At 56.9% G+C, this 26,163-nt stretch overlaps 1 protein-coding gene across 1 annotated transcript in view; it reads left to right on the plus strand.

The window, feature by feature from the left end:
* Positions 1–3,471: 3,471 nt before the first annotated feature.
* The window catches only part of NACC2 (NACC family member 2), a 69,887-nt gene continuing 47,195 nt past the window's right edge, over positions 3,472–26,163 (plus strand). Inside the window, exon 1 of the mRNA XM_060153778.1 lies at positions 3,472–3,582. The gene's annotated coding sequence lies outside the window, so the exon portion shown is untranslated. The remainder of the gene's footprint in view (positions 3,583–26,163) is intronic.

The raw sequence follows: 26,163 nt of genomic DNA on the forward strand, positions 1-26,163 counted from the left end.
TGGAGGACCCATGCAGAAACCAGTGGGGCTAGAGCTGGAGAGCGACCAAGCGGGGGTGAGTGTAGCATGAGGAGCCAGGTCCCGGCCACTGTAAGGACTTGCGTTCTGAGTGAGAAGTGAGATGGGGGCCGCCGAGGGACCTGAGCAGGGGAAGGTCATGATCTGACATGTTTAGAAGCATCTCTGTGCTGCCATGTGGTGACAGACACAGGCAGGGGCAAGAGAGGGCAGACGGGGAGGCCAGTTATGGGGCTGTTGCAGTGACCTGAGAACGGGGGGGGGGGGGGCCGGAGCAGGAAGGTAGCAGCGGGGGGGCGGTAAGAAGTGGTAGGATTCCTGACACAGCCTTGAGGCAGAGCTGTCAGGACTGGGGTGTGAGAAAAGCGAGGAGAATCCAAGGTTGGCCTGAGCTGCTGAAGGATGGAGCTCCCAGAAGGAAGAGTTGCCATTTGCTGAGGCAAAGGGCGTGTCGGGGGGCAGTTTTGGGGCACAGTCAGGGTCTGTTCAGCCGTGTCACGTTGAGACATCTATCAGCCACCCAAGTGGACAGGCCGGGGAAGCGCCTGGCTAAGTGAGACTTGGGCTGGGTGTGTTTCATGGGTCTTAATGCGTCTTCGAGATGAGCCTTGGGTGGAGGAAGCAGCCTCTTCCCAGAACTGGTGAGGCCAACTGGGGCAGACCCGCCCGTCTGCATTTGATTTCAGGGATCCCTGCATGACCACAGCCCCCAGGGTGGGAGCCCCGTGCGACACGGAGCCCAGGACAAGAGCAGAGCCCGGGTGCACGGCGCAGCGGTCTCAGCTGACTGGTGTGGACACGGGGAGCCCGGAGGAGGAAGGCGTCCCTTCAGGTCCCTCCTCCCCAGGAGCCCGGCTCCATCCGGCCGCTGCTCCAACAGGCCTCCGCTGAGCACTCGGCCACCTGCAGGACTGCCGAAGCAGCACCTGGCCGGCTACCAAATGCTTCCACCGTCCAGGGAAGGACAGACAGGTGACCAGCCCTTGCTCCCAAGTGCACCCCGAGCCCCCGCCCCCGACACCCTGCTCAGCAGTTTGTTTGCAGATTTCCCTCTTGTGCCTACCCTCTTTCCCCAGCCTGACGCTCTCTGGATAAAAGGGGGAAACTCAAGCTGCAGGCCACGAAAGCTCAGGACCAGAGGCCAGGCCAGGCCTCCCCGAGCTGAGAAAACCCTCGCTGGCATCTCGGGGGGTTGCAGTGCTAATCAGATCCCGCAAGAGGGGGCTGGGGCCGCTGCCAGGCCTGTACACCAGCCGGCCCAGGCGAATCGTCTGTACCGTCTAAGAGTCCTGAGGGTCAACAGGCGGAGGCAGGGAGCTTTGCAGGACCGCGCCCCACCCTGCCTGCTGGGGGGCCCGGCGTGAGGGACCCCCAGCCCAGCTGCATTTTCTTCCTAAGCTGCATTCTTCTCATAAGTAAAACAGGAATAGAGAACCAGCTTTATAGAACTGTTGTGAAAATTAAGTGAGATAACACGCAGAACGTGTAGCACAGGCCTGGATTTTAGTAGGTATTCAGCGGTAGCGTTGAAAGTGTGCAAGTGTGGTTTACACGCGCACACATGCACAGGGAAACTGCACCGAAGCCCCTTATCCTTGGGACGGGTTTCTGGTTATCTGTTGTCTTCTAAAAACTTATCAACACTTTCCAAATGTCCCTCATTAAAGAAGAAAGAATCTCTTTAATAGTTAGAAAATACAAGAGAGGAAAACAACTGGAACGTGCAGATTTGCGACCAGCCCCCCGGGCGAGTGTGTTCCCACCGGGAGTGTGTACAACAGTCAGCACCCCCGCCCAGCTTCACCTCTAGACCCCATCCACACGGTGACCCCAGCCCTGGGCAGGGGAGGACCTTGGTGCCTCGTGGAGGGCTTCTCGAGTCCTGACCCCTTGCCTGGAAGCAGCTAGATGTTCTGCTCACAGGTGGTGTTGGCAGAAGCCCCAGTTTCCCAGGGCCCCGAGATCCTAAATAACACTTAGTAGCTAGCTGCAACCTTGGGGCTGCTGAGCTGCCCTAGGCCAACGCATGGCCTCCCTCCCGGCCCAGGGCCTCAGCTGGTCCCCAAGCTGAGCAGGTGGCGTTACCTGTCACTCTCTCCGTGCACCTCTTGGGCTGGGACCACACGCCAATGCACGGGACTGTGCCGGCAACCGGTAGAGGCCCCTCAGGACAGTCAGACTGCCCTGCAGGCTGGGGCATGCGCTGCGCTGGGGGGGTGGGACGTGGGACAAGCTTAGATCTAAGTGGGGTTCTGGGGATGTGCCCAGGGAGTCTTTGAGGGTTCATACCCATCGCCCAGAGGGCAAGGCAGGAGTGAGCTGGTGGGGGGAAGCTTTCTGTGCAGACCCTCACGTTGCGGGTCAGGGGTCAGTCCACGACCAAGGTCAAGGACCTACCATGAGACTGGGGACAGAAGTACTTAGACCAGGCTTCTGACCACTGTCCTAGGAGTGACCTTGGTCAACTGTCCTGCAGGGCTTTAGCCCCAGCCCCTGACCCCCAAGGGGCCCAGAATGTGCTCAGCGGGGGGGGGGGGAGTGGGGGGGGCATCTTGCTCTTCACATCAACTCCGTCCTCCTGGCGACGTTATGCTCAGGACCACTGTCCTGGTGCCACCCCCATTTTCCTGCCAGGACCCTGTAGGGGTGAGGGAGCCAGGAGGTCTCTAGTCTTGGAGGACCACTGCAGCCTGTCCTGACCCCAGGCCTCAGGTTAGGGTGGGGCGACTGAGGGGCCTTCTGTGGGTCCTTTCCGGTTTGTGGCTGATTCTATCTCTGCGCACTTGTTTTAAAACCTCACCTCTGTCCACAGGAGGGTGACCTCGAGCAAACCGGGAGCCACGGGGGGCGGGGGGCGGGGGGGGGGTGGCGGCAGTCACTAGCGGCCAGCGCGGCCGGATCACGCCGGGCCTGAAAGCAGACCCCGCCGCGTCTACGCAGCTCGCAGTTACCGGGATCCGCGCAGGAGGCGCCGGCGACGCGCGCTTCGCCCAAGGGCGCTCCCACGTCCCCGCTTTCCGGCCTCCGGGGCGTCGGTGCAGCCGAGGCCGCGTACCCGCTCCAGCCGGCGGCGCCACTTGGCCCAGCATCCCGGAGCCTGCCCCGTGCAAGCGCGGCCGCCGCGGAGAGGGGACGCCCCAGGACCGGGGGCTCCACACCTCGAGAGGGTGTGGGTCGGCGCCCCTGCCCTTCCCGCGTCCGGCCCCGGCTCAGTGCCCGGCGCAGAGTCGCACGCCAGGAGTTTGCGGAGGGGGCGCACGGAGGGGGCGCGGAACGGCCGCCCCCCCACCCCCACCAACCCCGGACCTCAGGGCCGGGGATCCCCCCGCCCCTGCCCCTCCCAGGGCGCCCACCTGGCGGCGGGGCGGCGCGCCCCGGGGCGGCGAGTGCGCGCGCGCGGCCGGCGCGCTGTCCCTTTAAACGGCCCGCGGCGCCTCCCCCGCGCGCCCCGCCCGCCGCGGTGCGGCCCGGTGCTGGGCGCGGCCGGAGAAAGTCCATGTGAGCCGGAGCGCCGGGCCGCCGGAGCACTTCCTACTGCAGGCCGGACCGGGCCGGCGCCCGCAGGTACCCCAACTTCGCGCCGCCCGCGGGTCCCACCGCCGCACTTCCCGCGAACTCCGCGGCGCGCCCGCCCTCGCCTGCCGCAGTGCCCAAGTTCGCGCCGCGCGCCGCCCGCGGAGCTGGCCGGCGGCGTCCGGGCCTGGGGAGGCGCTCGCCCGGGCCGGGCCGCGCCCCGCCCCGCCGAGCGGGGACCCGGGCTCCGAGCGTCTCCTCTCCTGCCGGCTTTCTCGGGGCGCTCGGGACACTAGGTCTCCCCCGACCGGACGGACGGAGCCCAGCTCTCTGGGGTGGGCAACCCGCGCGGGCTCGGCCTGGGGACACGGCCCCGGGGACACGCCCCTCCCTCCTGGGCCGTCCGAGGGAGGGACCTGTTGGGCACCCAGCCATGTGTCCCCTGGCTGGCTGTTCTAGCTGAGCCTGTCCTGTGTGGTGGGGGGCTGGGCGGGGGGAGAGCACCGTCCGTGGGCTGGCCATCTGGTAGAGCTGGTCTTCTGAGCACCCTGCACGCACACCCCTGTACCCGTCTGGTCTGGTCTGGTCCGGGTCTCTCTCCAGGTCTCCCCTTCCCATCCCCCCACCTTCCCCTCCGCTTCCCTCTTGAGCTCCAGACCCCTCTCCCCTCGCTCCCCCCAGTTTGCCCTGATGACAAAGGACGCGGTTCTCCTGGTCTCGGCACAGGTGCTTCTCAGCACTCCGTGCGGGGTGTCGTCTAAGCTCCGCACAGATCCCAGGAGAGGTATCTTCAAGTGTTGGCTCCATTTTAGAGATGAGGAAACAAGGAGTTAGGTGAAGGGTCAAGCAGCGGGCACTGCCCTCCACCTTCCAACAACCCCCCTCCCCCTCTCCCCGTGGCCCTCTGTGGTGTCCACCCCTCCCAGGAGGCCGCTGGCATTCTCCCGTGGGACAAGCCACCGTTTGTTGGTACCTTGGCTGGAGCCTGAGTGAAGGAGATGGGAGGGGGGAGACCCAGGGTGGTTGGCCCCCTGCTGTTTCGGTGAGCTGGCTGGAAGGGGCACAGCAGTAGAACAGGATATCCCTCGTCCCCTCTCAGTGGCAGAGATCGGTTCTCGGTGGTCACACCCAGGCGGGGTGGGCGCCGGACGTGGTGTCTGAAACCGCGCTGACTCGGAGCCGGCTTCGGCCGGCCTCTGCTCTGCAGCCGTTCCGAGCCTCCTGCAGAATCTTGGACCAGGAGAAAAAGCTTGTGCATTTTCTGACACGGGGACACCAGGCCACCCTGGCTGCCCGGAGTGCGTCTGGGTTCTTTGTCCTGGATGTGCTGGGACACTCAAGAGAGCCTGTCTTTGGGAGGTGGGCTCGTGGGTGACTTTTAACAGAACCCTTAAAGCCTCTCTCTGTTTTCCAACGAACACGTGAGATGCATTATTCATACAAGAGAGACGGTGCTGATGGTAAGTGCTGAGCTGACATTCACAGCCTACGTTCCTCGGGCACCTCTGCCTCTAGGGCTCAGCGTGCTTGACTTGCAGCCTGGGCTGGGGTGGGCCTGGGACCCCTCCTGGGACAGAAAGTAAGAAATGTGGCTTTGACCCTTTCAAGGATGTTCCCAGGGCTCCACCCCCCGCCTCTTCCTCTGAGGTCTGTGCTCCCAGGAATGCAGAGGCAGGTATGGGCTGCACCGGACACGGACTCCCTCCAGGCCGTGGGCCTTCTGGTACCATCCACTGCACTCACCATCTGTAGGGTTGGGAGTCTCAGGCCTACAGAGGCCTCATTCCCTCCACCCCGGGGAAGCAAGTCTTGTCCCTGCGGCCCATGGCCAATCTGCCCCCTTCCAGGTTACCCTGTCCCGTCTCGCCCGGCTCTTCTCCGACCTGGTCCCTCCCTGGGTTCTGTTGTCCTGCTGGGGTGTGGGGGGTGAGATGAGCTGCCCTGGCTGGGGGCAGGGTGGGGAACGTCTGCTGAGCCGTTTGAGCGGGAACTGCGGCCCAGATCACGGCCCTTCGCTCCTGATTCTCCAGCGTGTTTCTCCCAAGAGCCTGCAGACCCCCGTGTAACAGGCGCGCTTGGGGAACTTGACCCGGGCTGCGTTCTTGGGACAAGACAAGCTGCCTTCCAGCTGAGGATCTATCGTGTTAGCTGGCCTGGGCCTGGCTCCTTCCCGTGGCCGGTGTCCCCGAGGGGTGTCCCGGCCCAAGGAACCTGGCCTTCAGGCCTGGTCTTTTGAAGGGGAGCAATGTCTTCGGTACAGTTGGAGGGGTGTCTCCCTCCACAGGGACAGGGGCCGCCGGTCCCTGGCTGGACCCAGAGCTGTTGCTGGCTGTGGGCAGCCCCACTTCAGGAGCTTGTAAAGTTTGGTTGGGGCTGGGGTCCGACTGGGGGCTGGTGAGGGGCTTCAGGGCCTCTCACTGCCTGCCTGCCCGCCTGCCGGGTCTGCAGAGAGCGCTGCCCGGCCCGTCCGCGTTCTAGACCCTGCCCAGGCCTCTCCGAACGCCTCATTTGCGTTCAGCACGCTTTCCCGGGCATCCCCTTGGTCCTCCCCGAGGTGAGCCGTCTGGCCCTCGGGTACTTCCAGGTGGGGCCGGAATTTAGGACCAGAGCCAGCATCTTCATTGGTGTCCTCGCCTCAGTTCAGAGATGAGAGCGACCCCCTCACGCCGTGGCCCTGGGTGAAGCCTGTGTGTCCTCCCCTGCCCGCCGCAGCCTCGTTCCCTCTTTCCTTGTGTCCTGAGCCACCGAGGTTGTGCCTGGGAGGCTACATCCCCCCCCCGCCCCCCCGAGCCCCCCCCCCCCCAGCCATCCTGGGCTCCAGGAACCCAGCCCGCTGGCCGGGGGAAGCAGTCCCCTTAGCGAGGCCGAGGCCCGAGGCGCCACTGCCACCCACCCTGCCTCTGAGCAGCCAGGGATCCTGGCGACCTCTGTTTCTCTTTTAGCAAATCCTTGCTCTCACCAGGCCTGGCTCTCGATGAGATCATTTGCAAAGTATGCTTCCCGGCTGGCCCCGGCTCCCTCATTGTGTCTGTCACCTGCAGCTGCCTGCTCGCTGGGAGCTGGCCTTGCTCTGCCCTGGCCTCTGGCCTTTGTCATTTAAAGTTCAGGTTTTGGAAGAAGGCGCCCTGTGGGGGAGGGTCTCAGCAGGTGGGGCAGGCACAGAGGTGTTTGGGACGTGAACTTGGGAGCCGAGCTCCCTGGTGGCTGCCTTTGTGGTTGGCATCCTCAGAGTGGCGCAGCCCCCATGAGGACATGGACAGTGGGGGGCCGCTTACCCCTGCCTGGGCCTGGGAGCCGGTCTGAGCAGGAGAAACGGAGCTGGAATCCGCTGCGGCGCCGGCTCTCTGGGGCCTGCCCCGCCCCCAGCTTCCGCTGGCTGGACCTGGGTCCGGGCAAGGAGGCCCTTGGGAGCAGGACCTCGGAGGTCTCTCTCAGGTCACATCCAGCTCAAGGCTTTGTGACCTTGGGTGGGTAACGTACCCCCTCTGAGCCCCACCCTGGCCTGTGTGTCGTGATGCTACTGCTGCGAGGCCCAAGGTGAGCAGGCCCCGCCTGGGGGCCCTGTGGAGGTGCCCCCTCCCTGGAGGTGGACCAGAGCCAGTGAGGGGTTCATGCCCCTTTAAGGGGAGGCTGCTTCTCGGTCTCCAGGGCGGATGGAGGCATACTTTTCTCTGAGGTGTTGGTCTCTGGTCCCACGGAAAGGAGAGGCTGGCTCTGGGTCTCTCTGAAGGAATCTTCCCCCTCCCTCTTGGCCCTGGGCCCTGGCATCCAGGAGGGCACATGGCCATGGATGGGCCGGGAGCTCCTGGGCCCCGCCCCGTGTCTGCCTGTGTGCCTGGGAAGCAGCAGGGCCGGGGGCGGGGACCGCAGGGGCCTGAAAGTGCCCATATATAGTCACTGGGGTGAGCAGTGAGCCCGGCCGCCGGCTGTGGGGCTGTGTCCCAGGCCCAGGGCTGGCTGGCCCCCAGGCCCAGCATCAGGCCCAGCCCCCAGGTCCTCGATTTGGGGCGAAGCATCAGATATAGCAGCAGGCACAGGTTTGGTGCTCCAGGAGTGTTTGTTGATTGAAAATAAAAATCTCCTGGATACTTGGTAGTCTGGGCCAAGTGTATGTCTTGAGACGCCATTTTTGAAAGTTGGAGGCCGTAGCCACCGAGGGCCCCTCACTGTGGGCTGGGGGCGGGGTGCCAGCTCGTCTGCACACAGCCCTTGCCCCACAAAATGCCCCCTTCATTATGGTGACACCTGTAGATGTCCCCTCCCCATCCCCAGAGATGGCTGGCATTTTCTGGATGAGTGCCTCCCTCCCTCCGCCTCCTGGACACTGCCTGGAGTCCAGCTAGTGGGGAAGGGGCCGGGCGTTCCCCACGCTGCTGGTGGTCTTTGCAGGAAGTCTGCTCCCTGTGCCCCCGGGTTGTCCTGGGTCCCCACCCTAGCCCTGGGCATCTGCCTGTCTTCCTAACTCGCCCATCCCAGTCTCTGCGCCAAGAAAGGAGAAGCAGCCGCCTCTGCTCCATTCCGACTTTTGTGCTGTTAAAATCACAGTGTTAACATAGTTTTGCTCCTTTAATTTAGTTTCCATTGCACTGCTAAGCGCCTTTGTGAAATTTTGTATATTGATACTTTCTGTTGTTGTCAGCAGTTTTTTTGGCCATGTAAAGCCATTAGGGTGAGAGAAGATTAAAAAGATACATTACAATTAAAATGTTGATGAAATCTGCATCATACAACTTTTGAAACCCTTTAGGCATTAATCTCGCCTGTGTCATGTCCATTAACTTCAGTTATTCGTATTCCACACTGACCCCTGCTGAGAGATTTGTGCTATAATTGGATTTTTTTTTTTTAATAAAAAAAAGAAAGCTTTTAAGAAAATAGAGCTTGAGTGGTGGGCCCCGCTCCTGCATGAAGAGAAAAGGAGAGAAGGGGCTCCCCTTGGTGGCGGCCGTGGGCCCCCTGTCTCCTCCAGGTCCTGGCCTCGGTCCTCTCTGCATCCCTGTGGGTGACCGTCCACGCAGGCCCTGCTCCTGTGGCGCCCCCAGGGGGACCGAGTGTGGCCGTGTGCTCAGACCTGCGTCCATGCCAGGACCGGCTCACCCGTGGCGGGAGGGTGTGCCGTGGCCGCAGTCGGGCTGTGGGTGTGCAGGGGTCAAGGATGAGCTCGCCTTTCGGGGCTGGGTCCCCGAGTCCAGCTGCTGGGTAAGGGGCTGCAACAGGGAAGTTCTGGAAGCGCCGATGGTTTTGAGTTTTCAGGATCCCGCGTCCGCCACACGACACGCGCCTGGAAGTCTGGTGGCGTGGGCACTGGAGTCTCCAGCCCGACGCAGGGGCTGGGGGCTGTGGGGATGGGGAGCGCCCCCCTGACCTACCCCCAGGGGAGTTGGGACCCCCGATGAGAGCAAGCCCTAGGTGCTCTGTTAACTTCTCTGCACGGACTCACCCTTGACCGTGGCCGGAGCCCGTGGTGGTTCAGATCTGGGCGGTGCCCCTGCTGGGACGCACCCCTGGCCCGGGTGAGGCCCGGGCAGTGTGGGACGCGGGGCTGGCCCGGGCGGCCCGGGTCTCGCCAGCCCCCGTGCTGCAGTGACAGCCGTGGCGCTGGGAAGCTGGTCAGGTGGTTGGCAGGGGGCTGCAACAGATTTCATGTCTGTGTGTTTTTGCAACACCTTTCTATAAAGGGAAACATAATTTAAAATATGATTACTTAGTGTTGTAACAGCCGCCTCAGCGCTCCAGCTATGCCGAGATCATTATCAGAGGCTGATATTAACTTGCAAAGAATATTATGCAAATTGCCCGCTGGCTTCTCCGGGAAACCTTCTGCCGGGATGGGGATGTGCGTGGGGTGTGCGGCACGGGCGGGTCCCTCCGGGGCCACACCCCTGCATGGCCGGCCCATCAGCCATCATCGGTTCCTGGCCGTGTCTCAGGACACTGGGCCGAGTCTGTCCCCTTCCTCCACACCATCCCTCACCCCTTGTCTGCGTTGGGAGGAGGTGGGGGGGGGGACACGGGGAGCAGTGGGGCAGGATGGACCCAGTGGAGGCTTCCGGGCAGGGTAGGGGCTGGAGGCTCACGTCCCCCAGGCTCGCCACTGGTCCCTGTGCTACCTGTTGAGTGAGTGTTGCCGCGATGTCGGGCCCGGCAGACGCGTGGGAAAGCGGTGGTGGGATTGGCGTGTGGCCCTGACTGCCCACTCACACCTGCCCCCTCCTCGAGTCTGAAGGTGGCTCCCTTCCTTACCAAGGGTGGTGCATCCCCCCTATTTTGTGAACACTGCTCTGGGGGTTCCCCGTGGGGTCCTTCAGCTCCAGGAGGGCAGCGATGTTTGTTTGCCGGTGGAGAGGACAGGCTGGAAGGGGCGTGAGCCTTGCAGTCGCCCTGGCGTGTAACAGGGGCGGGGGTGAGATCAGTTTCCTGGGGTTGGGTAACAAATGACCGTAAACCTGGGGGCTTAAAGCAACAGAAATTTACTCTCTCACGGTCTAGAGGCCAGAGGTCCAGAATCAACGTGTGGGCAGGGCTGGCTCCGTCTGGAGGCTGTAGGGGAGAATCCTGGCCTCTTCCAGCGTCTGGCGGTGCCGGCAATCCTGGACGTTCCTTGGCCTGTAGTCGTATCACTCCCATCTCAAGATATTAACTAATTACATCTGCAAAGACCCTGTTTGCAAATAAGGTCACATTCTGAGGTTCCAGATGGGCAGGAATTCTGGGGGGACCCTAGTCAACCCGGTGTGGCCAGGTGGGCGCAGAAACCCTTTAGTGCCTGGAGGGGAGGGGCCGTCTCAGAAGTAGGGGCGGCCTTGCTGGCCGTCTGGCTCCACCCTGTGCTTGCCCAGGGGGGTGGACAGCCAGACGTATGGACAGTCGCCACTGCCCCGACGAGCGCCTGGACCGCGGGCATGAAGGGCCAGCGCAGGCTGGGAATTCTGGAAGGACCTTTGGCTCAGGAGCTAAGCCGGGGTCGAGGGCGGGAAATGGGGCCACCGACAGAGGAGGATTTTCCTGAGACAAGAGTGTCTGCGGTTACATAAGTTTGGGGACAGGAGGCAGAATTTGTGTTAATTGTCATAACCCAGTTTAGCGGCCCATCCTTGTCCCGGGAAGCAGCCTGGAAAGGAGAGGGAGGTGGGTCTCAGCGGAGTCCTTGGGGCTGGACCCCAAACTGCAGCGCAGACTGGGGCCACCGCGGCCCTCCAAGTCCTTCCTCCCCGTGTCTCTTCCGTCCCGCAGAAGAAAAATAAGGGCATGACGTGAGAAGAAATGGCCAAGAAATGGGGGCAAAGAGAAAGTAAGAGCGGAGATGCCTCGGGAGGAGGTGGGTGCCCAGGACGGGTCTGGAGGAGGCCACGGCGTCCAGGCGGTGAGGCGGGGCACCGGGCGTTGTGCCTCTGGACCTCGGGGGCCCTGCCATTCCCGGACCGAGACCTCAGGCAGCTGTGGCGGGGCTGAGAGGGGGCACGTTGGCAGGGGGCTCATGGCATGGGCCTCGGGGTCTCTCCTGGAGGAGGAGCTGGGTCCTCGGGTGCCCCTCGCTCCTCTTCCCGCGCGGCTCTGCCAGCCCAGCGGCCCCAGTGTGGCCCCGGTGCAGGTGGCCGCCCGGCCGGGCGAGGGCCTGAGGGCCTGGGAGGCTGCCGTGCAGTTTTGCGCTGGGCCTTGCTTCACATTCTCGGTAACCCAGGGAAAGTGGGAAGTCCCCCCACCAGGCCTCCTTGGGAGTTGGCCCCCAGCTCTGCTTGGGGGGCTCCTCTGTCCCCCCCCCCGCTGCCTGGCATCATGGGGCTTCTCTCCTGGGAGGACAGGCGACGTGATTTGCTGCTCAGTGCTCAAGCTCAGAAGGGGGGGTCCCCGCCACGTTCAGAGACTCGTTTCTGGGGGTTTTCAGGACGTCTGGCCAGGACTTGGGGTGGACCCCAGGGGGTGGGCGTTACCCAGGACTAGGCACCCCTTCTCCGGGGTGGGGGCACGGTGACTTGGCTTCCTCCAGCCTCCTGGCCCCGCTGTCACCGTCACAGGTCTTGAGTGTGGTGGAGGTGCCCCTACCCTCTGCCCAGCGCTGGCAGCTGGGGACGCTAGTTCTGATTCCTGAGGAAAGGGTTAAAAGATGCACAATATTAAACTTACAGAGAAACTGCACGTACCGACCACAGAACTTCTTCCAGACCGTTTGAGAGTAGTGGCCCCTTATTGCTGGGTGACCCACTGAAACGAGGGCTGCCCGCTCCCCGCCTCACCGCAGCTCCAGCGGTCACCGAACGGCCCCAGTGGCTCCCATGCCTGGGCCCTGTACAGCCAGAGGGTCACTGTGGAGTTCCTGTCCCAGGCACCTGTCAGGTCTGCTTTTAAAATTTTAATTAAAAAAAATTATAGTTACTTGCACGTAAAACCTACCATCTTAACCACTTTCCAGCACACAGTTCAGGGGCATTGAGTCCATTCACATTGTTGTGCAACCGTCACCACATCCGTCTCCAGGACTCTTTCATCTTCCCAAACTGACACTCTGTCCCCATTAAACACTCGCTCCCCTCCCCCCCGCCAGCCCCGGGCCCCGCCGTCCACTTTGTGTCTCTGTGGGTTTGACTCCTCTAGGGCCGCACACGAGTGGCATCACACAGGATTTGTCCTCTGCGTCTGGCCTTTGGTCAGCATGATGTCTGTGAGGCTCGTCCCTGCTGGGCCTGTGTCAGGATCTCCTTCCTTTTTAAGGCTGAGTTTAGTCCACCGCGTGGATGGACCCCGTTGGGTTTATCCTTCCTCTGTCCGAGGACACGTGGCTGTTTCCACGGTTGGCTGTTGTGAGTGGCGCTGTGTGAACACGGATGTGCTCGTGTCTATCCAAGTCTCGTTGTGTCTCTTAGGCTTCTTCAGCCGCTGCAGGATCTGAGGTCTTTCCCTGGCTCTCGTGACCTTGCCCCCAGAGCCCGGGCCAGTTTTGCAGAAGGCCCCCGGTCTGGGCGCGTCTCGGACAGCGGCGCTGCGGCCGTGCCCCTGTCCTGCCGGCTGGCGGTGGCCCGTGGGGATTTTGTCCAGTCACTTGGGGGAATTTGTCTGGTGTGTGTGTTTCTAAAGCAACCCCAGCATGGGGGTCGCGGCCAGGGTTGTGTGTGGGAGCAGGGCAGGATACGGGGTGCGGGGCAGGGGTGAGCGGTGGGCTGCACAGGACCCTGTGTGCGGGGGGGAGTTGGGTGTTTGGCCCTGGAACGGGAGGCTCTTGAGTGGCGAGGGGTGTCGGGTCTCATCAGCACCGGCTGCTCCCAGAAAGGCGGGTCCCGTCCTGGCTGTCAGTGGCCACGTCCCTCCAGTGTCCCCCATGGAGAAGCTCTGAGCTGGGCTCTGGGCTGCTGCTGTCACAGCCTCTGGCCCCTGGCCCACTCTTCCTCTGGGCTGTGGGGCTCTGCGAGGATGAAGTAGGAGGTGTACCCAAGCCTGGCCCCCTCCTGCCCACGATGAGCCCTGGGAAGGAGCGGGGGTGGGGAGAAGCGGCTTCCCTAGCACCGTTTCCCGTGTGTCCTCCATCTCCCGACCTGGGGCTGCACCGGGGCCATCCTGGTACTTGGCAGGTGTTGTCTGAGTCTGATCAGGTCTGTCCGAAACCAGCAGGCCCCTGTTCCCTCAGATCCCGGGTCAAGGTCGGCGTCAGCGGGCTGGGGGGTTGTGAGTTTCCTAGGACTCTGAGACACAGCCCTGCCAACTGGGCCGACTGAACCAGCAGAGGTGTACGCTCCCCCGTTCCGAGGCCAGAGCCCCCCGTCAAGGCATCGCAGGGCCGAGCTCCCTCCCGCCTCTCCCAGCCCCCGGCCGCACGGCTTCTCCTGTGTCCAGGTTTCCCTCTTCTTAGGACACCAGTCGTTGGCTTCAGGGCCCACCCTAAATACTCTAAGACCTCATCTTAACTAATTGCTCCTGCAGAGAACTTGGTTTACTTATGGTCACATTCTGAGGTTCCAGGTGGACATGGATTTGGGGAACCCTATTCACCCCAGCGGAGGGGTGAAGGCCAAAGTGTCTACCTGCCCCTGTTCCCTTTTCTCCATGGCTGCTGCCCCCTCCCCAATCCTGGAAGGAGCTGCCGTACTGTCCCCGTGTCTCCTGATCTCAGGCTGGGCCCCCCGCCCTCTGACCTCCTGTGCAGGTCCTCTAGAACGCCCAGCCGGGCTGTTTGGCCACTGGCTCCGCTCTCTTGGGGATGGCTGGAGCGCCCAGGCCTCCTGTCTGGTGGGATGGCCCCACTTCTGCAGCTCAGAGGGTTGTGAGGTGTCCAGCCCAGCGCCAGAAAGGCTGTTTGCCCGCGTGGAGTTCTCCATCGGAAAGAGGGCGTGGGGGGTTTGGTCTGATGACTTTCATGTCAGCGTGCACGTCTCATGGAGTAGGAGTTAGGAGTGGTAGGAGTTTCGCAGCCTCAGAACTCACAGGATCAGCCCTCTGGCTCCGAGGTTGGACAGGGTCGAGGCAGTCGGCATGAAACCCTGGTCAGAAGTGGTCCGTATGTGAGGGTACAGTTAGCAAGATCAGATCGGCTGCTTCTGGCAAACGTGTCTGTTTTTCCTTGCGGGGAGAAGGACAGGAGGAAACACCTGCAGGTTGGGAGTGGCCGGTGGGACCGCTCTGCCTGCGAGCCGGCCTCACCTGCACGAGGATGGTGGGACCAGGGCTCTGCGGTGGCCGGCTGGCCGCTGACGGGCGTTGGGCATAGCGGCCCGGGACCCCTCCACCCGCCGGCCTGTCTCTAGGCGTGTGGGCAGGGCCGGCCTTCCTCCCACCGGGGGCTCTGGGGGTGGGTTTTGTGCCAGAAGGGGAGGCACTGCCTGGGGGCCTTGCTCCGCAGCGCCCACGAGGCCTCACCTTGACTCCCCTGTGTGTCGCTCGGCGTGACTCCGAGGGCCCTGCCCCATGCCTTTTGGGTGAGGGCACCCCACGGGCACCGGGGAGAAGGCAGGTCTAGCCACGGGCACAAGGCCACAAGGGGGAGGCTTGGGATGGCCCCGCTGGCTGCTCCCTTTCGTCAGACCCCCCCGGCCCCGCCCTCTGCAGGGAATCCCAGGCGGTCATGGTCTTGCCTCGATGGTGAGCTGGCCCAGAGCTGCCGTCAGGCCACGCCAGGGCCGAGCGTCTTGGAGAGCGTCTTGTGCCCGCTCATGTCATGTGAGGAAACAAGGGCCTGAGGGGTGAGTCACAGAGCAGAGCCGGGGGTGGTGATAGCTGTGCCCACTTGTGGGTTTCTTGGGGTTCCAGGGTGCTGCCCTGGTGGGCTGTGGTGGGGCAAAGACAGCCGGAGCCCCCGGGTGGCAGCGGCTACCTGGGCCAGGTGCATCCGGGTGGACGGAGCTGGGTCAGGACAGACTGACCCTGGGTGAGGATGGCCGCACGAGGGACCAGCAGGAAGGGGCAGCGTGTCCTCATCCTGGGTGGGGTGGGGGTGAGGGGTCGCCCCTCCCCTGGCTCTCGGGTATTCCTGAAGGTTTCAGTTCTTCCTCAGTGTTTCTTTTTTTTAAAATTTTATTTATTTATGTATTTACTTTTGGCTGTGTTGGGTCTTCATTTCTGTGCGAGGGCTTTCTCTAGTTGTGGCAAGCGGGGGCCACTCTAAATCGCGGTGCGTGGGTCTCTCACTATCGCGGCCTCTCTTGTTGCGGAAACACAGGCTCCAGACGCGCAGGCTCAGTAGTTGTGGCTCACGGGCCTAGTTGCTCCACGGCATGTGGGATCTTCCCAGACCAGGGCTCGAACCCGTGTCCCCTGCACTGGCAGGCAGATTCTCAACCACTGCGCCACCAGGAAAGCCCTTCCTCAGTGTTTCTTAACTGAGCTTTCGTAATAACTTTAACTGCACAGAGCCCCCGAGCGGGCTCATTCCGAGTCCCGGCAGCTGTGATTACATTGCAGCCACTGATTTCCAAGAAACCTCACGAGGGAATTTGTTACAGCCGCGGTGGACGCGGGTGCCCGGCACCGCCTTCCCGACAGCTCGTAGCGGGGGGAGCACTTGCCCGGCCTGGGCAGGACGAAGGGCTGGTGCTGGCCTGTTGCCCTGGCCTCGGCTGGTCCGGGCGGCCAGGGGAGTGATGCTTGCAGGGCGTTGGTTAACGAGGTGGGCCAAGGTAGTCCCTTGGGAGCTGGCCGGCCTGCGTCCCCCCGGCCACCCTTCCCTCTGGGTTTCCAGCGGCCTGGGAGCCTGGTGGGTCCCGAGTTCTGAGTTTGATTTGGTCTCTCTTCTAGGGAACTCCTTCCTGTGTCCCTCGTTGGTTCCAGAACATACGGACACGTGTGAACGGACCTTCTTTTCCCCGAGACCATTGGAGACCCGTGACCCCGGGCTGCGGTGTTTCTAGGTCAGCCTCTTCCAGCACCTCCCTTCGTCCCCGTGCCTCCTGGAGGGGCTGCCGGCCCCCAGGCCGGCCCCGCTGCCCCCATGCAGCTGGAGAAGCAGGGCACTGGCTCCTGCCCAGGCCCACGTGGAGACGGGGCCTTCCTGGGGCCACAGTCACAGCTGCTTGTGACGGAGAGGGACCAGTGGGACCTCGGGTGCCGGGAGGGCCCGGAAGTGCTGTCGTCATGGTGATGAACAGCACAGGTGTGGTTACTCATCCTTAAAGTCGCCTTAACACGAGTGCTGGGAACTGGTCTGTTTCTCTCACTGCCTTCCAGCCCCCTCACCCCAAAGTGCACCGTCTGGAAACATGTGACACCCCAGGTGTGTAGGGTGCTTGGCGGGTCCCGGGGCTGCTGGAGAGTCTGTGCTGCCCACGGGCCTCCTGGCTCAGGCGTCTGGCTGGCGTCCTCTCCCCGGGCCCTTTCTGCTTTGGGGTATTGGAGGGCACCCCCTCCCGGGTGCTTGGAGAGGAGAGCCCCCACCTGCGCCACCCCCTGAAAACTACGCCGAGCAAGGGCACCAGTGTCCTTTGTCAGCTGATTCCGTGCAGTCTGGGCCGGGCCACTTCTGCACTGACCGTGACCTTAACAACACTGTCTAAGACCCCACTCGGTGGGCTGACCTGCGGGCCGCTGTAGAGCCCACAAGGCTGGAGACGGAGGTGAGGTGGGCGGGCCTGGGGTCCCGCTTCCAGGCTGTGCCTTGATGTGGTCACGGGCTGAGGAACCAGGGAGCTGGGCCCTCCCAGGGGTCCTGGGCAGCCCGGGGTCTGCAGACCCTGCTCCACCTGCCCGGCCCTGGCCGTCGGGCCTCTTGCTGGTAGGGAGCGTCCTCTGCCTGGAAGCTGAGGGGCGGCACCCCGGCTGATGCCACCGGGCTCAGGCCCCCGCTGCGGCTCGCCTTTGGGGATTGGGCGGGTGGGCCTCCCTCTTGGCCGCCTGCCCCCTTGGCCCCCTCATGTTCGGGGTCCCCCTCGCCCGGGACGGGAGGCTCAGACACATGCATGAGTAGTTTTCAGGTTCTGTGCCCTAAATTAGTGTAGTGTGCACTTTGTTTTAAAAAGCCATGATTGAAGTCGAATTAACATATTTCCCTTCGGTGCTCCCAGGGGAACCGTTAGGGAATCGCAGGGGTGCAACGGCGGCTGCAGTGTGCAGTGACAGTGCCCGCTGCTGGCGAGGGTGGCACCCGGCTCTCCAGGCCTCCCGGGCAGGTGGTTCTCACAAGCGCTCACCCCCAGCCTCCCCTGCAGCTCCCCTGACGCTCGCAGGGGCCCTGGATGAGGCAGAGGAAACCAGGCAGGGGACTGTGCTGTGGCCCTGAGGACCCGTGACCCCACCTACCCCACCCACCGTGGTGGCTCTTTCCTCTGGGCTTTGCTCAGCCCTTGTGGCCAACGCCCAGGGCCTTCGTCCTCCTCTCTCTGGTGTCTGCTTTTGGCCCAGGAGCATTTTGTCCTGAGTCCTGTCTGTGGATGAAGAGGTCTCATGTCTACTCTCAAGACCCAGGCTCCAGTTCTCAGGCCAGTGAGCAAGTTCCTGCCCCACCCAGAGCCTCAGTTTCCCAATCTGTAAAATGGGGTAATGGCATTTATTCTGAACTTGAATTAAAAGAGGACACAGGACCTGGGAATTTAGGCCATTGAAACCAGCCCTGGGATTATTTAGGGAGCCTCCCCTCCCCCGCCCCGCCCCACACACATGTCTGCTCTTCTCAAGGAAACTGGATTCTGAGGTCAAAGGACCTGAGGTTTTCTGGATTCAGGGCTTAGGGGAGTGAGGGTCTTGGGGAGACCCGGGCTGCCCCACCACAGGGTGGGGCACATGCCTGGGCCTTGGGCCTGTGGACACAGTGTCTGTGGGTAGGCATTGCCCCCTATGCCCTCGACACTATATTTTTAAAAACTTGTGCCTGGATTTTTTTATATGCAGCACTGAAAATTTTATGATCAAAAAACTATTAATAGGGCTCCCCTGGTGGCGCAGTGGTTGAGAGTCCGCCTGCCAATGCAGGGGACACGGGTTCGTGCCCCGGTTCGGGAAGATCCCACATGCCGCGGAGCGGCTGGGTCCATGAGCCATGGCCGCTGAGCCTGCGCGTCCGGAGCCTGTGCTCCGCAACGGGAGAGGCCACAGCAGTGAGAGGCCCGCGTACCGCAACATCAACAACAAAATAAATAAATAAAAAAATAAAAAATAAAAAGCACACCTTTGTGTAACGAAGGACAAACTAATATTTAAATTCATTGTTCAGTTCTCACACTGCTTCCGCCTACCTTTTATTACCATGTAAGTGGATATCTTAAGCACACTTGGCCGTGTAGCCTACAGAAAAGGGCAAAGATCTCAAGCGCACAGTTTGATGTATTTTTTTTCTTAATTTATTTTTGGCTGCGTTGGATCTTCGTTGCTGTGCCCGGGCTTTCTCCGGTTGCAGCGAGCGGGGGCTACTCTTCGTCGCGGTGCGCGTGCTTCTCATTGCGGTGGCTCCTCTTGTTGTGGAGCGCGGGCTCTAGGCGTGTGGGCTTCACTAGTTGTGGCTCTCAGGCTTCAGTAGTTGTGGCTCGTGGGCTCTAGAGCGCAGGCTCAGTAGTGTGGCGCACGGGCTTAGCTGCTCCGCAGCATGTGGGATCTTCCCGGACCAGGGCTCAAACCTGTGTCCCCTGCATTGGCAGGCGGGCTCTTAACCACTGCGCCACCAGGGAAGCCCCCATCTGAACCATTTTTAAGTGTATAGTTCAGTGTGGCTTTAAGTATATTCTTATCGTTGTGCAACCATCACCGTCTCCAGAATTTTCCCATCTTCTCAAACTGAAGCTCTGTCCCCACAAAACTCGCACTGCCCCTCCTCTTCTCCAGCCCCCGGCCCCCACTGTCTCCATGAAGCTGACTTCTCTAGGTCCTCCCGTGGGTGGAATGCCACAGGATTTGTCTTCTGGAGACCGGCTTATTTCACTGGACACGATGTTCTCCAGGTCATCCTTGTTGTACCCATGTCAGAATTCCCTTCCTTTTTAAGGCTGAGTAATATTTCATGGTCTGAGCAGGAAAGCTCGATCAAAGAGCATTTGAGGAACTGAGTGTATTTATAGCCACTGAAGAAAGAACGTTGCACTCAGACTGTTCAGTTAGTTACACAATTGCTGGGTGTCCCCCAGGCAAGAGCACCGGTCCCCTTGGGCAACGCTCTTTGCTCCTGGGCAGAAATCATCACTTGCATCTCTTCTGGGCACAGCCTTGTTTAAGAGTTAGCGGGTCACAGCGTCTGGGACATAATCAATATCAGAGAGCAAACCAAACAGAGGTACCTACAGTCCCCTGGAGAATGAAACAGTCCTGGTGGCCTCGTTGGCCAGTCCCTCCTGTGACATGGAAAGGGCACAGTCACCCTTTACCATATTTCCAAGCTTTCGATAATCACTCAGCATCCCTCTGTGATCGTAATTTCCAAGTATAGTTTTTAGAAGCGGGTTTTGTGTTCTGATTCATCACACGCCATGGGAAGAGGGCACCCTGGGGAGGACACCACCGGAGCTGTGCGGCACGGGGGAGCTGCTAGAGCTGGTCAGTTTCTCTGCATTTCACAGGGAGGCTCAGGTCCGTTTTCAAGAAGCTCGCTCACTGCAGAGGGGGGTTTTTGCTCTTACCGGTCTCCCCCCAGAGCCTGGGAGCCCACGCGTGTTGCCAGCGGTGGCCCCGGCTTCAGGCTCAGCTTGTCCAGCTCCGTCAGGGAATAAAAGAGACCAGATTCCCATGGAACTGCTGCAGATGGCTACATTGCCATGAAAGGGAAAGAGACTCCGGAAAAGTATTTGTTTCTGAATTCTGAGGCCTTGGGGAGAAGGCACACAGTGTACAGAACGTTTTGTGTAGTTTGCAGAAGTGAATCTGCTGCCTGGAGGGCTCGAGCTGCTTTGGGATGGAAGAGGAGGGTTTTCTTCCCCAATATTCCAAGACCAGCCCCACAGTTAGGTCTTGGTCATTGCGGTCAGCATGGACCTTGGGCAGCAGCCCATCACTTCGTGGACCTAAAGACATCTGGAGACCTGGCCCCCTGCCATAGTCGGGTAGGAGCCGTCTAAGGGCGAGCCCACGCAGGGCGCCGCCTCGGGAGATGCGCACGTGGGCAAGCACGTCCCTCTTTGTGGACAGCCCCCTTCTGGCCTGCAGCTTCCAGGGAGCAGAAGCCGCCTGTGGATGACCAGATGGGGTCGGCTTCTTTCACAGGGCAGCGAGCAGTGCCAGCCTGGAGGCAGGGACATCCTGCAGGGGCATCAGGCAGAATCGTAGCATGAGGGTTTGCTTGCTGTTTCCCAGAGTTAAGAGCATAAATGGACGGTGAGGGTGGAGGCCAGCGTGGAGCTCCTGGAAGGGAACACGTGAGGATTCTGTTCCCATGGACGGCACTGGATGGGCCAAGCTGAGCCCAGGAAGGCTGGCTCCGGACTTGACGCCTCTTCCTGGGCAGTTCTTCCCGTGGAGTTGAGAACTGCAGGACATCAAATCCAGCATTCCCCAACACATTTAACAAAATAATCTTAGAAATCAGTAACACCTTTCTAAGGAACCTTAACTGCTTGGGGAGAGAAGGATGTTAATTAAAAAAAAAATACCAAGGATGTGACTAGTGCAAAGTACTGAAAGTTACCCTGGGGCGATCGGATGTGCGGTCAGGGTGGTGGTGAAGCACCCAGGTCTCCTCATCCCGCAGCGATGCGGAGGCGACACACCAGCACCCGTCACCGTTTTCACATGACACCAGGTTCTTCTTTTACAAAATATAATGCTTGGCAGTAAAGGACCCACAGGCACCTTAAAAAAATTGTCTTATGAATAAGCCCATCAAAACCAAGCAAATTTTGCCCAAATTTTAACGTTTCACGGCTTCTTTTCAGACTTGTCATGTCCAGGTATTATAAACCCAAGGAAATAAAGATTCCTCTCTATGCACCCCCCACAGTGTTCCCTGTGTCCATCCTAGTTTTTATCTTCCCCATCCGCTTTCACGTGCTGGGGCAACCAGACATTTCACTTTAGGGCAGAATGCCTCTTTTCCCCGTGATAAGGAAACACACCCTTCGGTGTGCTTGGGTGTGAGCCGCGCTGCTAGTAGCCCCGTTTTATTAGTTGCGCCTTTTAACTCCCGTAACTAACTTCTCCCTGATCAGGAGGGCTGCAGGTGATAGGAGGGACACGATAGGGACCTGCTTGTCTTACGTAAACGTCTTAGCACATCAGGCGAACTCAGAGCACACCTGTCAGCATCCCCCCAACACACACACGTGCCTCTCACACCTTGTTAAAGTGGCCGGGAACGTGGACATGGAATCTGATGAGCACGCGTAGGAAGCAGAGTGTGTGTGTTAAAGCTCAGCTTACCGACCAGTGTTTGGATCCTATCCTTACAAATTATCCATCTATCTAAACATTAGTAGTTAATTAAATTTAATATCAGTATAGGGTGTTAAAGTAAATGAGGACTTCGGGAATTTTAGGTTGATATACCACACAGTTGCTTTTTTTTTTTTTGACATCTTTATTGGGGTATAATTGCTTTACAATGGTGTGTTAGTTTCTGCTTTATAACAAAGTGAGTCAGTTATACATATATACGTGTTCCCATATCTCTTCCCTTGCTTTTTTTTTTTAACTTTGTATTTTGAGATAATTATAGATTCACGTGCTGCTGTGAATAGTACAGAATGGATGGATAAACAGAAGTGGTCCATCCCTGTGACGGAGTATTGTTTGACCATAGAAAGGAGTGAAGTACCCTTGAAATGGGTGAATTTTATAATGTATGAGTTATATCTTATTACAGCTGCTATTAAGAAAGATAATACCGAGGGCTTCCCTGGTGGCGCAGTGGTTGAGAGTCTGCCTGCCAATGCAGGGGACACAGGTTCGAGCCCTGGTCTGGGAAGATCCCACATGCCGCGGAGCAACTAGGCCCGTGAGCCCCAACTACTGAGCCTGTGCGTCTGGAGCCTGTGCTCCGCAACAAGAGAGGCCGCGATAGTGAGAGGCCCGCGCACTGCGATGAGGAGTGGCCCCCGCTCACCGCAACTAGAGAAAGCCCTCGCACAGAAAAGACCCAGCACAGCCAAAAATAAATAAATAAATGAAATTAAAAAAAAAAAAAAGAAAAAAAGAAAGATAATACTGAGAGACGCAGTGGACCCTTTGCGGGAAGCCCCTGGGGCTGCCCTTTCGTAGCCCCCCACCTCCTCTCTCCCGCCCCTCTGACAGTCGGTAACTGCCCGGGTCTCTGTTTCTGGAAGCGGTCCTTCTCCCCTATGCTTGCCAGCGTTTGGTGCGTTGTTGTTTTTCGTTTCAGCCATTCTGATAGGTCTGTAGTGCATCCGTTTGTAGTAATTTGCATTTCCTAGATGGCTAAAGGTGGTGGACATCTTTCATGTGCTAATGTGTCATCTGTGTGTCCTCTTTCATGAGAAGTGTCTATGACTTTAGCCAGTTGCCTCTTTTTTTTCCAGCACGTGTGTATGTATATCATTTATTTTAAAAACTGGGTTCTGAGCATACATTCGGTTTTACAGTTTGGTGTCTTCAGTTAACATACTGCAAATTCTTTTCATGTTATCAATATTCTCCTGTGAGTTTTCTTTAATTGAAGTATAGTTGATTTATGATATGTTAGTTTCTGGTGTACAGCAAAGTGATATATATATATATATATATTATTTTCCATCATGGCTTATTACAAGGTACTATAATACTCATTTTCGTATTCTTTTCCATTATGGTTTATTACAAGATACTGAATATAGTTCCCTGTGCTATATAGTAGAATCTTGTTGTTTATCTATTTTGTATATAGTAGTTTGTATCTGCTAGTCCCGAACTCCTAATTTACCCATCCCTACCCACTTTCTCCTTTGGTAACCATAAATTTGTTTTCTATGTCTGTGAGTCTATTTCTGTTTTGTAAATAAGTTTATTTGTATCACATTTTAGATTCCACATATAAGTGTTACCATATGGTATTTGTCTTTGTCTGACTTACTTCACTTAGTGTGATAATCTCTAGGTCCATCCATGTTGCTGCAAATGAAGAATTATTTCATTCTTTTTTTATGGCTGAGTAATATTCCAGTGTATATATGTACCACATCTTCTTTATCCATTCATCTGTCGATGGACACTTAGGTTGCTTCCATGTCTTGGCTATTGGGAATAGTGCTGCTGTGAACATTGGGTGCATGTATATCTTTTTGAATTATAGTTTTGTCTGGGTATATTGCCCAGGAGTGGGATTGCTGGGTCGTATGGCAACTCTATTTTTAGTTTTTTAAGAAACTTCCCTACTGTTTTCCACAGTGGTTGCACCAATTTATATTCCCAGCAACAGCGTAGGAGGGTTCCCTTCTCTCCACACCCTCTCCAGCATTTATTATTTGTAGACTTTTTAATGATGGCCATTCTGACCAGTGTGAGGTGATACCTCATGGTAGTTTTGATTTGCATTGCTCTCATAATTAGTGATGTTGAGCCTCTTTTCATGTGCCTATTGGCCATCTGTATATCTTCTTTGGAGAAATGTCTATGTAGGTCTTCTGCCTACTTTTTGATTGTTTCTTTTGTTACTGAGTTATATGAGCTGTTTGTGTATTTTGGAAATTAATCCCCTGTAGGTCGCATTGTTGGCACACATTTTCTCCCATTCTGTAGGTTGTCTTTTCATTTTTTTTAATGGTTTCCTTTGCTGTGCAAAAGCTTATACATTTGATTAGGTCCCATTTACTTATTTTTCCTTTTTTTGGGAGACTGACCTAAGAAAATATTGCTATGCTTTATGTCGGAGAATTTTTTGCCCATGTCCTCTTTTAGGAGTTTTATGGTATCGTGTCTTATATTTAAGGCTTTAAGCCATTTTGAGTTGTGTGTGTGTGTGTGTATGGTGTGAGGGAGTGTTCTAAGTTCATTGATTTACATGCAGCTGTCCAGCTTTTCCAATGCCACTTGCTGAAGAGACTGTCTTTTCTCTAATGTATATTCTTGCTTCCTTTGTTGAAGATTAATTGACTGTAGGTGTATGGGTTTATTTTTGGGCTCTCTATTCTGTTCCACTGATCCATATGTCTGTTGTTTGTGCCAACACCTTACTGTAGCTTTGTAGTATTGTCTGCAGTCTGGGAGGGTTATGCCTCTAGCTTTGTTCTTTTTCCTAAGGATTGCTTTGGCAATTCTGGGTCTTTCATGGTTCCATATAGATTTTAGGATTATCTGTTCTAGTTCTGTGAAAAATGTCATGTCATGAGTAATTTGTTAGGGATTGCATTGAATCTGTATATTGCTTTGGGTAGTAAGGCCATTTTAACAATATTAATTCTTCCAATCCTAGAGCATGGGATATCTTTCCATTTCTTTGAATCATCTTCAGTTTCCTCTGTTTTATAGTTCTCGGCATATAAGTCTTTCAGGTTTATTCTTAAGTATATTATTTTTTTGATGCGATTTTCAAGGGGATTGTTTTTTTATTTTCCCTTTCTGATATTTCACTTTCACTGTAAAGAAATGCAACAGACTTTTGTAGGTTAATCTTGTATCCTGCTACCTTGCTGAATTTGTTGATCGGTTCTAGTAGTTTTTGTGTGGAGTCTTTAGGGTTATCTATATATAGTGTCATGTCATCTGCATACAGTTTTACCTCTTTCCTTCCAATTTGGATGCCTTTCATTTCTTTTTCTTGTCTGATTGCTGTGGCTAGGACTTCCAATACTATGTTGAATAGAATTGGTGAGAGTGGGCATCCTTGTCTTGTTCCAGATTTTTTTTTTTTTAACATTATTGCACTGCGGGGGGTGGGGGGTTCCAAGCAGAGGTTTTAAATTTGGATAAAGTCATCAAGTTTTTCAGTTTTTCCTTATGGAAGAATTCTTTGCATAGTCCTAGATCCCCAAAATATTCTCCTATACTTTCTTCTAGTTTTAAGTTGTACATTTAGGTTCTGATCCATTCTGGGTTAATTTTTTTTTTTTTTTCTGGGTTAATTTTTGTATCAGCATGAAGTTTAGTTTGAGGGTCACTTTTTTTGCCTCTGGACGTGCCGTTGCTCCACTACCACTTGCTGAAAAGGCAATCCTCCACTGATTGCTCTGCATCTTTGTAAAGCATCAGTTAGGCATACTTGTGGGTCTGTTTTAAGGTTATCTATTCTGTTCATTAGCCGTCTGTCTATCCCCATACAGTCTTTTTTTTTTTTAATTACCATTTCTTATTTATTTATTTATTTATGGCTGTATTGGGTCTTTGTTGCTGTGCACAGGCTTTCTCTAGTTGCGGCAAGTGGGGGCTACTCTTCGTTGCAGTGCACGGGCTTCTCATTGCGGTGGCTTCTCTTGTTGCGGAGCACAGGCTCTAGGCGCGCGGGCTTTAGTAGTTGTGGCTCGTGGGCTCAGTAGTTGTGGCTCGCAGGCTCTAGAGCATAAGCTCAGTAGTTGTGGCGCACGGGCTTAGCTGCTCCACGGCATGTGGGATCTTCCTGGACCAGGGCTCGAGCCCGTGTCCCCTGCATTGGCAGGCGGACACTTAACCACTGCACCACCAGGGAAGTCCCCCGCTACAGTCTTGATTACTGTAACTATATAGTAAGTCTTGAAATCAGGTAGACTGATTCCTCCCATGTAATTCTTTTCCAAAATGGTCTTAATTATTCTAGTTTTGTTGCCCTGCTATATAAATTTTAGAATAATCTTGTCTGTGGTTACAAAAAAATCTTGCTGGAATTTTGAAAGGAATTGTGTTAAACCTGTATATCAATTTGGGGAGAATTGACATCTTTACTGTGTTGAGTCTTTCAATCCATGAACATGGTATGTCTCTCCATTTAGTTAGACCTAGATTTCTTTCAATTTGTAGTTTTCAGCATGTAAGTCCTGTGAGTGTTTTGTTAGATTTACATGTAGGTGTATTTTTTTTGAGTGATTGTAGATGGTATTGTATTCTTAATTTTAGTAATTTTTAAAATTGCTTAATTTTAGTAATCTAGTAATTGTAATAGAAGTACAGTTTATCTTATATCCTGTGACGTTGTCTACGAAGACAACCCTGTCACCTGCAAACGGGGACAGCTTTATTTCTTCCTTCCAATCTGTGTGCATTTTCTTGCCTCTTACACTGTGTTGAGTACGAGTGGTGAGCAGACATCCTTGCTGTGTTCCCCATCTTGAGGAGAAAGTGTTAACTGTAAGATTTTTGTAGATGCTCTATATCAAGTTGAGGAAATTCTCTGAGAGTTTT

Source organism: Lagenorhynchus albirostris, chromosome 7 (genome assembly GCF_949774975.1).
Source record: "Lagenorhynchus albirostris chromosome 7, mLagAlb1.1, whole genome shotgun sequence".
Classification (NCBI taxonomy): domain Eukaryota; kingdom Metazoa; phylum Chordata; class Mammalia; order Artiodactyla; family Delphinidae; genus Lagenorhynchus; species Lagenorhynchus albirostris.